At 42.3% G+C, this 10,555-nt stretch overlaps 1 long non-coding RNA gene across 1 annotated transcript in view; it reads left to right on the top strand.

Moving 5' to 3' along the window:
- Positions 1-10,047, top strand: part of LOC140713898 (uncharacterized) — a 12,751-nt gene extending 2,704 nt beyond the window's left edge. The window contains exons 2-3 of the long non-coding RNA XR_012095770.1: positions 3,620-3,747; positions 9,936-10,047. This is a non-coding gene — a long non-coding RNA (uncharacterized lncRNA). The remainder of the gene's footprint in view (positions 1-3,619; positions 3,748-9,935) is intronic.
- Positions 10,048-10,555: the final 508 nt, after the last annotated feature.

Here is a 10,555-nt window from a genome sequence, read left to right as displayed (position 1 = left end):
CAACCCGAGCCTCGCAGTTATTTAAAACAACTCATTGAGTGTTGCCTATCAAACTCAACATGGAAAGTTAAATCTGGTTATTATCAACAAGCACTTTTAAAAACAATTTTGTAATTGTTACTATAATTGATTAATCCCCATGGGCCAGGAACTGAATAATTGCTTCGGAGTAAATGGCTCTTTGAAGAATATCAAATACACGGGGGAGGGTGGAGGAAGGGGAGAGGGGGCTTTAGGATCTAATGATACGCTGTCTTTCACTCTTTTGTGAATGTCTGCGAAGAATTAATATTTCAGGTTGTGTACTGTATCCATTCTCTGATCATAAACAGAACATTTACTTTTCCTTTTTGACAGAATTGTTCTCTCTCTTAATCCAATTTCCTTATTTATTTTATTTTATTTAGTGATACATTGCGGAACAGGCCCTTACAGTTCCATGAGCCAGGCCACCCAGCAACTCTAATGATCAATTAACCTACTAACTGAATACCTTTGGAATTGGGAGGAAACCGCACCCCCCAGAGAAAGCCCACGCGGTCATGGGGAGAATGTACAAACACCTTACAGACAGTGGTGGGATTGAACTTCAAACTCTTTGACACCCCGAGCTGTAATAATGTCACGCTAACCACTGCACAACTGTAGTGCCCAGTGTTCATTCACACTCTTTATATCTCTGTGTAGTTCCTCCAAGTCCAAATACTGTACCCCAATGGCTAAGAAGTGAAAGTATCTTGTTGCATGATCTGCCTCTTACCAGGTTGCACTTTCTAAACATTTTGCTGACCATAAAAGAAAATAATTAACAAGAGAGTGGATTGTTGAGAAACACTCATGGCATTTCTGGGAAGTGCTAAAACTGGAGAATGACACAAGGACAGGGAAAGATAAGTGAAAGCACAAGTGTTGATAATATTTAACAATGAGTTCAACTTACGCCGAAGTGAAATGTATCTTGGAAATAATTTCAGATGCAATATTTAAGATTCCAGATTGTTTTATATCATTTCCAGTATACAAGTGTAAAGGAGATTGCAGCACAAAAACACAATAAGATAAAGACACAATAAATATAAATATAGAAGAGAGCTATAAATACACAGATTGATTGTATCTACATAAAGTGATGATAGGCACAGGAGTGGCTGTACATACTGTAAGATGACTGACAGGAAATGATAAAGTCGTGGTGTTTGGAGGGATGAGTTAGAGGTGGAAGTGTTGATCAGCCTCACTGCTTGGGGAAGTCACTGTTTTTGATTCTGAGGTCTTGGTGAGGATACAATGTAACCTCGTCCCTGACAGTCCGTAAGCAGGGTGGGTGGGATCCTTCATGATACAGCTCAGCTCTCTATATGTGTATCTGTAAGGAGAGCTGAGGTAATAATCTGTGAGCAGAGATATGAAAGACTGGTGGGCATGTATGTACAATCCTTTAAAGCCACCAGGTGTTCTGTTTGGAACAAATACTTCTAAAATTAAGGAAGTTACTTCAAATCTTTATGAACCTCTTGACAACAAAGCCAACCAGTTCTCTCCACTTCTTTCTTGACTACAGACCCAACCGTTTCCCCTCCACCACAACTCTCCTCCATCTGGCAGAACTGGTCCTGACCCTCAATAATTTCTGCCAGAACTGGTCCTTACAATCAATGATTTTTCTGTTGGCTTCTCCCACTTTCTCCTAACGCGAGGTGTAGCCAGGGGCACCCATATGGGCCCTATCTATGCTTGCCTTTGTGTTGGCTATGTGGAACAGTCCATGTTCCAAGCCATCCCTGGTCATGCTCTCCAACTCTTCCTCCGCTACATTGACAACTGTATTGGTGCTCCTTCATACACCCATGCTGAGCTTGTCAATTTCGTCAATTTTCCCTCCAACTTCATTTCTGACACCTCTCTCCTTTCTTTATCACTCTGTCTCTATCTCAGGGGAAAAACTGTCTACCAAGAATCAAGGTTCATTTATTATCAAAGCATGTATAAACCTTGTGATTTTCTTGCTCACAGCTGGCCACGAAGGAAGAAACCCAAAGGAACCCAATTTATAGAAAAAAAGAATAAAATTTTTTTAAAAGTCCAAAACTGCACAAAAGAAAGAAAAGCAAAATAAAGATCATGCAAGCAATTGAAGCAAACAACAACAGCATTCTGAACCAAAGTGGAGTCTTCAGGTCCGAACCCTGGAGCAGCCCAGAATAGGCCCAAAGCCTCACTTATCAGTTCATCATATTAGCAGCTGGGGCAGTCTTCATAGCCTCAGTGCCATGGAGAGAGGAGTGACCATTGCAGAGCGAGTGAAATCGGCTCTTGTCCCAACCAACACCCTGTCTTTTCGGTTTATCTGGGCCGCGTTTCAAATGACCCAATGACGGAACAGCAAACGTCTCTGGCGCCCTGAACCAATACATTTTATAAACATACTGATTTCCACAGCTATCTTGACTACACTGCTTCCCACCCTGAAGATGCCATTCTCTTTTCTCAGTTCCTTCCGCTCAACCACGTTTTCTGAGAAAGAGGCTCTCCTTTGCAGAACATCAGAGATGTCCTTCTTCTTCAAAGAACAGGGTTTCCCTTCCTCCACCATTGGTGTTGCCCTCACCAGCCTCTCCTCCATTTCCCAGTTTTCTACTCTCACTCGTCCTCCCACCACTTTAACAGTGACAGAGTTCCTCTTCTCCTTACCCACCACCCTATGAGCCTTCGCATCCAACCCATCATTCTCTGCAACTTCCACCATTTTCAATGCGATCCTACCACCGAACACATCTTTACCTCCCCCACTCTCAGCTTTCCATAGGGAGCTCTCTCTCCATGATTCTCTTGTTCATTCGTCCCTCCCCACTAATCTCCTTCCTGGCACTTATCCTTGCAGATGGAGGAAGTGCTAGATCTGCCCATTCACCTCCTACCTCACCTCAATTCGGGGCCCCAAACGGTCCTTCCAGGTGAGGCAACAATTCACCTGTGAATCTGTATCCAGTGCTCCCGATGTGTCCTCCTCTATATTGGTGAGTCCTAACATAGCACATGGGACTGCTTGGTCGAGCACCTTCGTTCCATACGCGACAAGCAGGATGTCCTGGTGGCCAACCATTCCAATTCCAATCCCCCCTCCTATTTTGATATGTCTACTTCCATGGTGAGGCTACTGTGAGCTTGGAGGGGCAACACCTCTTATTGGGTTAGGGTAACCTCCGACCTGATGGCATGAACATCAATTTCTCTAACTTTTTGTCATTTTCCCTCCTCTCCCTTTCCTCTTCTTCCATTCCCCACTCTGGCTCTCCATTTCTCCTCTTACCCATTCTCCTCTCTTCATTGCCTCTCACCTCCCCCCCCCCCCCCCCCCCCCCCCCCGGTGTGCCTCCTCCTCCCCTTTCTCCCATGATCCACTTTCCTCTTGTATCAGATTCCTTCATCTTCAGCCCTTTTCTACCTATCATCTCCCAGGTTCTCACTTCAGCCTCCCCACCACCCACCCATCTGGCTTCACCTAGCACCTCTAACTCAATCTCCCTCCCCTCACCCTACCTTCTTATTCTGGCTTCTTCTTTTCCAGTGCAGTGAAGGGTTTCGGTCTGAAATGTTGACTGTTTGTTCTGCTCTGCAGATGCTGCCTGAGTTCCTGCAGTGTTTCGTGTGGGTTGGTTTATGAACCAATATTTAGATCTCTTGAAGGACCAGAATCACACATGAGAGAGAACAGACACAGAGACAGTGATAAGAAAGTTACCTGAAGTAAGTTGTCTCAGTATGTGGAGAGACCGTGCATTAAACAAACCTTGTTTCATTTGAGTTTCTTGATTGTAAAATTATGTACAATTAAGGTTCAGAATCATAGTTGTAGAGCACAGAATTAGGGCCTTTGGTGCATCTTATCCACGCCAATCTATTAGTCTGCACCCAGTCTGTATTTTTCCATACCCCTCCCATCCATGTCCCTATCCAAATTTCTCTTTAATGTTAAAATTGAACCTGCATCCACCACTTCCTCTGGCACCTCATTCCACACCCTCACCACCCTCTGAGTTTTGAAGTTCTCCCTCATGTTCCCCTTAAACATTTCACCTTTCGCCCTTAACCTCGACTTCCAGCTCCAGGCTCACTCAACCCCTGTGGAAAAAGCTTGCTTTCATTTACGGTACCCTTACCCCACATAACTTTATCAAATCTCTATCAATTCTCCTCTTTTGCTTCTATGCTCTAGGGAATAAAGTCCTAACCTATTCAATCTTTCCCTATAACTCAGGTCCCCAAGTTCTGGAAACATCCTTGTAAATTTTCTCTGCACTCTTTCAATCTGAATGACATCTTTTCTCTAGGTAGGTGACCAAAATTGCACCCAATACCCTTAACACCCACGTCTTACACAACTCCAACATAACATCCCATTTCCTGTATTCAATACCTTTATTTATGATGGCTAAATTAATTTAGGTTTTATTATTATTAATAAATTTATTAATTTAATTGATGTTTTTCTTGTGAATGCTGCTTCTCTCATGCTAAGCGGCTGTGATGTTACCACAACTAAGTTTTTATTACATCTGTGTATATAAGTATTTGTGCAAATGACAACAGATTTTGACTGATAGCTCTCTTGGATCAGAGAAATTTGACATAATTGTTTATTAGTTTCTTATTTTCCCATGTACTGAGATACGCGGGTCTTGGGTGGTGGGGGGCGGATACTCCTCTACCAAAGGGGGTGTAACATGCTCCTTCCCTGAAGAAAATTCGGGAGTAAAATGAGAACAAAAAACTCACGATTTCAGTATATACCAAAAAGATTATGGAGGCAGATGACTTTCTGCACAGAGTTGGTTGCAAGTGTGGAAATGCGAGACTAATTGTTCCTTTAGAAAGTTGGCACAGACTTTTTAATTTAAGTGGTCTCTTAAGTGTACGGTTCTATGAATACCAAGTAATGTATTTTTTTATATAATTACACTGCCTGTTTTTGACTGTGCCTTCACTAAAAATAAATTAATTACTTCAAGACGCAGCACATTAATGGGTCATTCTGGCCCAATCAGAATCAGGTTTAATATCACCCGTGTATGTCGTGACATTTCTTGTCTTGTCTTTGCGGCAGCAGAATAACAGAGAAAATAGTGAGTTACAGTAAGTTAAATTAAAACAAAAACAAAACAGTAGTGAGGTTGTGTCCATGGGTTCAATGCCCATTCAGTAATCTGATGCAGAGGGGAAGAAGCTGTTCTTGAATTACTGAGTGTGTGCCTTTAGGCGCCTGTACCTCCTTCCTGATGGTAGCAATGAGAAGAGGGCATGTCCTGGGTGATGAGGGTCTTTAATGATGGACACCACGTTTTTGAGGCATCACTCCTTGAATATGGCCTGGATACAGCAACAATGAGCCCACATTGCCCGATTACTCCTGTAATATATGGACCTATTTTGTTTAGCACTGTGTATGATCTTTTGTCTATGCCTGTGTATTGTGCTCTCTCTCTCTCTCTCGCTCTTACTGCAATGTGAATACACCAGTCAAAGCCAATTCCCACATGCATGCTTTTATTTTAATTGATATATAGTTGTACAAACACGACAAATTGGTGACGAGTATGAACTTGAATGTCTGAAAATATCACAAACTGCGCTGCCAGTTGTGAGACGAGATGGCGCGAAGGAGGAGTTAAACTGTACAGAGAAAGCTGCCATGGACACATGAGTAACAGTACACAGCGAAAGACAAAACTAGCAAAGTTAAAGTGAAAATACCATGGCAATGGCTTCAGTCGAGAAAGTTGATGAATTTAATAGTGCTAATGAAGGCTGGGAGTCGTACATCGAGAGGGTTGAACTGTGTTGTAAGGCAAACGATGCAAAAGAAAGCCCCTACTGGTCTTAGCTTAATGGGTGCAAGAACCTACATTCTCCTACACAACTTAGTAACCACTGAAAAGCCAGCAAGTAAGACATTCAATGAAATTGTTACAATTTTACAAAATAAATTAAGCCCTAAACCACTGGTAATAGCTGAGAGATTTAGATTTTACAAAAGGAACTAATCAAAGGATGAAAGCATTTCTGAATTCATTGCAGAACTGCGTAACCTTCCCAGTACTGTGACTTTAGAGATGGTCATTAAGGGACAGGCTTGTATGTGGCATGCATAGTCAAAGCACTCAAACGAGGCTACTGGCAGAAAGAGACCTAACCTTAGAACAGGTATTGATCACCTGAAAAGCCTCGATAGAGTAGGTGTGGAGAAGATGCTTTTTATGGTGGGAGAGTCTAAGATCAGAGGACACAGTCTCAGAATAGAGGGGCGTCCTTTTAGAACAGAGATGAGGAGGAATTTCTTTAGCTAGAGAGTGGTGAATCTGTGGAATTCACCATAATAAAATGATGGAGCAAAATCGATGGGCCAAATAGCCTAATTCTGCTCCTATGTCTTAAGGTCTTATGGTCTAAAATAAAGTTAAACAGCTTCACCTCATTCTGGATGAGGGCCAAATGCAGGCAGATGGGTAGTGCAGGCACAGTGCAGTAGGACTGTACATCCTTGGAATATTGGAGGAAACCAGAGCACCTGGAGGAAACACATGCGGACACTGGGAGAACGTACAAACTCCTTACAGGCGGCAGCGGAAATTGAACCGGGATCGCTGGTGGGCTGTACAGCGATACACTAGCCGCTACATGACTGTGTTTGAGGCACCCACAATACATATATCAAACACAGCTCATAAACCAAAATATTATAATATATAAATAAGTTAAAAAGAATGTGAGGTACAGAGCACAGGTAAACAATAAACAGCGTACTATCTAAATGACGAGACCTTGGTGGTGACAGGATATTCATCAGTCTCACAGCCTGAGGGAAGAAGCTGTTTCCCAGTCTGACAGTCCTCGTCCTGATGCTCCTGTACCTCCTTTCTGATGGTAGTTGTTCAGAGAGATTGGGATGGGTGGTAGGGATTGGGCCCTTTGTCTGCATTGCTCCTGGTAAATGTCACATATGGAGGAGGGAGACCTCAACAGTTCCCTTGGTAGTTTTCACTGTCCTCTGTAAGGCCTGGTCCCTGCTGAACCACTAATCTGCCACGTCCCAGAATGATCTGGCAAGGAACTGAAAGATCCAGGCTTTCAGTTGAAAAGACTTCAAATTTGATTTTTTAAAAGAATTTTAAGATTGCAGGCCATAATCCCAGTCTCCATTACTGCTGCAGCATCTGTGGGATTTGCTCTTTGGTGAGCCAGTCCTCCAGACTTCCAATTTCTAGGGAATTTGATGTTGGATTAGACTGTATAATTGTTATTTTCTGTGCAGATTAACAATTATTTGCCTACTTGTATTTTATATAACTACCCATACACAAGAAGGGAGATGGAGTGAAGATATGTCTCTACCGTAGGAGGTGTAAGGAGCTCTTTCCCTCCTCTAGTTGGGGGGTCATTCTTGGGCAACATGTTGCATCTGCTGAGCCCCCCTCATTCCCCACCAATCAGGGTCACATGAAACCACGGGAGGAGGTGGTGGATGGTCGTATGAGCAGCCGGTGCACATCACAAGTCCTGGGTATGCGACCACTGATGCCAGGTAGACAATCTCTGAGAAGTATTGATGATGGCTGGGGTCACCCATCTTGTAAAAACACTGCCCAGAAAGAGGCAATGGCAAACCACTTCTGTAGAACCATTTGCCAATGAAGATGATGATATACATGTAAAGTTCGCTAGTGGTCACAGTTCGTATATGCGATTGTTCAGTGTGTTCCCTAGTGGTTACAGTTCTGTGTGGTTCTGGAAATTTCTGTGGTATTGTATTATTTGAACAGGGTCTGTGATTGGTTACCCTTTATCTACATATTTATTTGGAATATTTCTTATCTATGGGGTATAAAAAGAGCAGAACATGTTGCCCCACCATCTTTAGTTATTTTCATGCTCCTTGTGCTTTGCTACTTGACTTCTGCAGCTCTACATTTCCAATTCTCTTTGTTCTATGAGTGCTTAATAAAATGATCGCTAAGTTGTATGCCTCTTTTTTGACTTCTGAACGAACCTCTGATTCCAACTGTGGCAACCCACTAAAATTCGCTGAGAGGCTAAGTGAGAAGAATCGCACTGTAGGATGCGTTTCCAACCAACCGAATTCCAAGTTGAAAAAGCGAGATTTGATCCTTTAGTACAAACCAACACTAAAATCATTTAACTCTTCCGTAATTCATGTAAAACAAGATCAAATGTAATTGGATCAAATTCAAACGAGATCGAGTAGCCAATGAAACGTGTACACTCCCTACTTACCCTCTTTATCTCTGCCATCAAGCAGGTGAACAGGTGACCATATTAACTTTACTTCAACATCTACCCAACGCCATGCACTGCATAACCCCACATGACAAATGATCTTAACCCAGAGTGAGGATGTGCATTGCAAACACAATACACACAAACAATAAGTGGAAATACTGTATAATAAAGTCAGCAGATGCTGAAAATCCAGAGTAACACACACAAAATGCTGGAGGAACTCAGTAGGTCAGGCAGCTTCTATGAAGAGGCATAAACAGTTGACATTTCAGGCCAAGACCTTTCATCAGGACATGTATCAAATAGATAAATGGCTCCTACACCAACATTGATGAATGATCAATAATCTGATCACATCTGTTTCTCTCAGCTCAGCTGTTGACTATGCTAGCACTTTCTGATATTGCTAGAAATCGGGGACAGAATAGTGATGACACACGAGAGCAATGGAGGAAGGGTTGAGGAGTGGTGCCAGTTTGAGTTTGGAACAACTGTGGTTCTTTGCAAACATCTGTTTTTGGTTAACGCAGCTTTCAAAATTATTTTAAACTGCACAAATGGAGGCCACCTTACCAGACTTGAAGCTTGTGTTCCCTAGGGTGGGTAGCCGGGAATTAATCCTTCTGAGAACACAGAGTCTATGCCAGTTCTCGAAACAATCAAAACAACACACTTACCACTCTGCAACCTATCCTCTCTGACGTGTCCATTGACTGTCTGGCCAACTGCACAGGGACTAATGTACGGTGGCCAACTAGCCTGAAAATAAACATAATAGCTGCTGCTGGAAACCTTAACCAAAAACAGAGATGTTAGAAATCTTGAGCATCTGCAGAAGGGAAAATGGTTAATATTCTCTGTGTGCTCAGGTTCTGCTCTAACTCCATCTACTAGCTTGCAGATGATGGTAGCTTAGTGGGCTGCATCTCAAATAACGATGAGTCAGAGCACAGGAAGGTGATAGAGATCTAGTAACATGTTGTCATGACAACACCTTTCTCTCTATGTCAATAAAAGAGCTGGTCATTGACTTCAGAAAGGGCATAGTGCATATCCTCCTGACTACATCAACGGTGTTGTGGTAGAGAAGGTTGAGAGTTTTAAGGTCCTAGGTGTGTACATCGCCAATATTCTGCCCTATTCCATACACATTGACGTTACGACCAAGAACACCTCTACTTCCTCAGGAGGCCGATGAAATTCGGCATGTTACCAATTTTTATCAATGCACCATAGAAAGACTTCTATCTGGATGCATAAAGGGTTGGTATGTGACTGCAAGGAAGTACAGAGACAAAAGCCTGAAAGCATATACTACCAGGCTCGAGGACACTGTTATCAGATCCCTGAGTGGCCAAGAAGAACTCTTGGTCTCATAATCTACCTCGTTATGACCTTGCACTTTATTGTTTACCCGCACTGCACTTTCACTGTAGCTGTTTCACTTGATTCTGCACTGTTACTGTTTTAACATCATGCACCGTGTACTGATCTGATCTGTATGAACGGTACACAAGACAAGGTCTTCAATGTACATCAGACAATAATAAACCAATCAACACAGTATAATACTTCAGGTCATATACTTTCTCTCAAAATGTTTTTGATCTGGAACATTAACCCTATTTCTCTTACCACAGATGCTACCTACCTTCCTGAATGTTTCCAGCGTTTTCATGTTTTGGGAGAAAATTGACAGGAACAGGCCGTTTGATCCAACGGGAATGATGGGACTGTTGTATGAGGAGAGAGTGAGTCAATTAGGCCAGAAATCATTAAAACTTAACAGAATAGAAGAGAATCTTCTATTTTCTTTGAATGGTTACATTGTGTTCCTATGTTTCATGACTGTCTCTGGGAAGATGCATCTCAGGGTTGCTTTGATAATAAATGTACTTTGAATCGTTCGAAATCTGAATCAAATCTGCAACATTCTGATAACTGAGGATGATGGGATGCAGAGCTAGGTAGAGAAATGGCAGATGGAGTTCAAAGTTCGAAGTAAATTTATTATCAAAGTACATATGTGTTACCATATACAACCCTGAGATTCATTTTCTTGCAGGCATTCACTGCTCATACAAAGTAACACACTAGAATCAAAGAAAAAACACACACAACAAAGACCAACGCGATGTGAAAAAAACAATATGTGCAAATACAAAAAGAGTGAAAGTAAACTAAACAAACACTAGGTATCGAGAACATGAGTTGTAGAGTACATGAAAGTGAGTCCACAGGTTATGGAACCAGTTCAGTG

This window comes from Hemitrygon akajei, chromosome 20, assembly GCF_048418815.1.
Source record: "Hemitrygon akajei chromosome 20, sHemAka1.3, whole genome shotgun sequence".
In the NCBI taxonomy this organism is placed as follows: Eukaryota; Metazoa; Chordata; class Chondrichthyes; order Myliobatiformes; family Dasyatidae; genus Hemitrygon; species Hemitrygon akajei.
The sequence above is the reverse complement of the archived record's forward strand: the minus strand, read 5'-3'. Positions and strand labels throughout refer to the sequence as shown.